A 3,644-nucleotide genomic window follows, 5' to 3' on the forward strand; every position below is an offset into this window, starting at 1 on the left:
GATAAAGAAAATGTGGTACTTACGCACCATGGAATACTATGCACCCATTAAAAAAGAATGAAGCCAGGCATGGTGGCTCATGCCTGTCCAGCATTTTGGGAGGCCAAGGCGGGTGGATCACTTGAGGCCAGGAGTTCGAGACCGGCCTAGCTAACATGGCAAAACTCCATCTCTACAAAAAAATACAAAAATTAGCTGGCTATTGTGGCAGGTGCCTGTAGTCCCGCTACTCAAGAGGCTGAGGCAGGAGAATTGCTTGAACCTGGGAGGTGGAGGTTGCAGTGAGCCGAGGTCACAACACTGCACTTCAGCCTGGGTGACAGAATGAGACTGTCTCAAAAAAAAAAAAAAAAGAATGAGATCATATCCTTTGCAGCAACATGGATGGAACTGGAGGCCATTCTCCTAAGCCAATTAATGTAGGAACAGAAAACCAAATACTGCACGTTCTCACTTATAAGTGGTAGCTAAACACTGAGTACACATGGACACAAAGGTTAGAACAACAGACCGGGCACAGCAGCTCATACCTGTAATCCCAGCACTTTGGGAGACTGAGGGAGGTGGATCACTTGAGGTCAGGAGTTCGAGACCAGCCTGGCCAACATGGTGAAACTCTGTCTTCACTAAAAATACAAAAACTAGCCAGGCGTGGTGGCACACGCCTATAATCCCAGCTAGTAGGGAGGGTGAGGCAGGAGAATCGCTTGAACCCAGAAGGCAGAGGTTGTGGTCAGCTGAAATTATGCCATTGCACTCCAGCCTGGGCAAGGAGCAAGACTCCATCTTAAAAAAAAAAAAAAAAAAAAAAAAAAAGGCCGGGCGCGGTGGCTCAAGCCTGTAATCCCAGCACTTTGGGAGGCCGAGATGGGCGGATCACAAGGTCAGGAGGTCAAGACCATCCTGGCTAACACGGTGAAACCCCGTCTCTACTAAAAATACAAAAACTAGCCGGGCGAGGTGGCGGGCGCCTGTAGTCCCAGCTACTCGGGAGGCTGAGGAAGGAGAATGGCGTAAACCCGGGAGGCGGAGCTTGCAGTGAGCTGAGATCCGGCCACTGCACTCCAGTCCGGGCACAGAGCGAGACTCCGCCTCAAAAAAAAAAAAAAAAAAAAGATGGGAACTACAGACACTGCTGCCTGTTTGAGGGTGGAAGGTAAAAGGAGGGTCAGGATTGAAAAACTACCTGTTGGGTGTTATGGTGATTACCTGGGTGACAAAATTATCTGTATACCAAACTCCTACAACACGCAATTTACCCAAATAAGAAACCTGGACTTGTGCCCCTTGAACTTAAAACAAATATTGGAGGCCGGGCGCGGTGGCTCACGCCTGTAATCCCAGCACTTTGGGAGACTGAAGAGGGTGGATCACGAGGTCAGGAGATCCAGACCATCCTGGCTAACATGGTGAAACCCAGTCTCTACTAAAAATACAAAAAAATTAACCAGGCGTAGTGGCGAGTGCCTATAGTCCCAGCTACTCGGGAGGCTGAGGCAGCAGAATGGCGTGAACCCAGGAGGCAGAGCTCGCAGTGAGCCGAGATCGTGCCACTGCACTCCAGCCTGGGCGACAGAGCGAGACTCTGTCTCAAAAAAAAAAAAAAAATTGGAAAAAGAAATAAGTAAATAGGCCAGGCGCAGTGCCACACGCCTGTAATCCCAGCAATTTGGGAGGCCAAGGTGGACAGATCACTTGAGCTCACTAGTTTGATACCAGCCTGGACAACATGACAAACTCCATCTCTACAAAAAATACAAAAATCGGCTGGGCGTGGTAGCTCACGCCTGTAATCCCTGCACTTTGGGAGGTCGAGGCGGGTGGATCAAACATCAGGAGATTAAGACCATCCTGGCCAACATGGTGAAAACCCGTCTCTACTAAAAATACAGAAAATTAGCTGGGCATGGTGGCCGGCACCTGTAATCCCAGTTACTTGGGAGGCCGAGGCCGGAGAATCGCTTGAACCTGGGAGGTGGAGGTTGCGGTGAGCGAGACATGCCACTGCACTCCAGCCTGGTGACAGAGTGAAACTCCGTCTGAAAGAAAAAAAAAAAAATCAGCTGGGTGTAATGGTGCCCACCTGTAGTCCCAGCTGCTCCCTGGGAGGCTGAGGTGGGAGGATGGCTTGAGCCCAGGAGGTGGAGGTTGCAGTGAGCCGAGATCATGCCACTGCACTCCAGCCTGGGTGATAGAACCAGATCTTGTCTCAAATAAACAAATAAATAAAATAAAAATAACTCTCTTGGCCAGGTGCGGTGGTTCACACCTATAATCCCAGCACTTTGCGAGGCTGAGGTGGGTGGATCACCTGAGGTCAGGAGTTCAAGAACAGCCTGGCCAACATGGCAAAACCCCATCTCTAATAAAAATACAAAAATTAGCCAGGCATGGTGGTGCACGCCTGTAATCCCAGCTACTGGGGAGGCTGAGGCAGGAAAATCGCTTGAACCTGGGGGGTGGAAGTTGCAGTGAGCCAAGATTGCACCACTTAACGCCAGCCTGGGCAAAAGAGCGAAACTCTGTCTCAAAAAATAAAACAAAACAAAACAAAACAAACAAAAAAACTCCCTTGAGGAAGAGTTAGTCTCTTGCCTTTCCATCCCTTCCTCAGTGTGAGGACATAGTGTTCATCCCCCTATAGAGGATGAAGCAACAAGGTATCATCTTGGAGGCAGAGGGTGGGTTCTCACCAGACACCAAATCTGCTGGTGCCTTGATCTTGGACTTCCCGGCCTCCAGAACTATAAGCAATACATTTCTACTGGCTGAGTGCAGTGGCTCACACATGTAATTCCAGCACTTTGGGAGGCCAAGGTGGGCAGATCACCTGAGGTCAGGAGTTTCAGACCAGCCTGGTCAACATGGCACAACCCCGTCTCTATTAAAAATACAAAAATTAGCCAGGCATGGTGGTGGGTGCCTGTAATCCCAGCTACTTGGGAGGCTGAGACAGGAGAATCGCTTGAACCTGGGAGACCGATGTTGCAGTGAGCTGAGTTCCCGTCACTACACTCCAGCCTGGGTGACAGAACAATACTCCACCTCAAAAAAAAAAAAAAAGAAAAAATTCTATTACAGTTGACCTTTGAACAACATGGGCTTGAGCCATAACTGCATGAGTCCCCTTGTGAGTGGGTGTACTTCCGCCTCTGCCACCCCTGAGACAGCCCCTCCTCTTCCTCTTCCTCCTCAGCCTACTCCATTAGAAGACTCGTGGATGAAGACCGTTATGATAATCCACTTCCACTTCATGAACAGTAAACACATTTTCTCTTCCTCATGATTTTCATAACATTTCTTTTCTCTAGTTTACTTTATTTATTTATTTTTTTTTTTTTTTGAGACGGAGTCTCGCTCTGTCGCCCCGGCTGGAGTGCAGTGGCCGGATCTCAGCTCACTGCAAGCTCCGCCTCCCGGGTTTACGCCATTCTCCTGCCTCAGCCTCCCGAGCAGCTGGGACTACAGGCGCCCACCACCACGCCCGGCTAGTTTTTTGTATTTTTAGTAGAGACGGGGTTTCACCATGTTAGCTAGGATGGTCTCGATCTCCTGACCTCGTGATCCGCTCGTCTCGGCCTCCCAAAGTGCTGGGATTACAGGCTTGAGCCACCGCGCCCGGCCTCTAGTTTACTTTATTGTAA

The sequence above is a fragment of the Trachypithecus francoisi genome, unplaced genomic scaffold, assembly GCF_009764315.1.
Source record: "Trachypithecus francoisi isolate TF-2019V2 unplaced genomic scaffold, Tfra_2.0 Lachesis_group5, whole genome shotgun sequence".
Lineage (NCBI taxonomy): Eukaryota > Metazoa > Chordata > Mammalia > Primates > Cercopithecidae > Trachypithecus > Trachypithecus francoisi.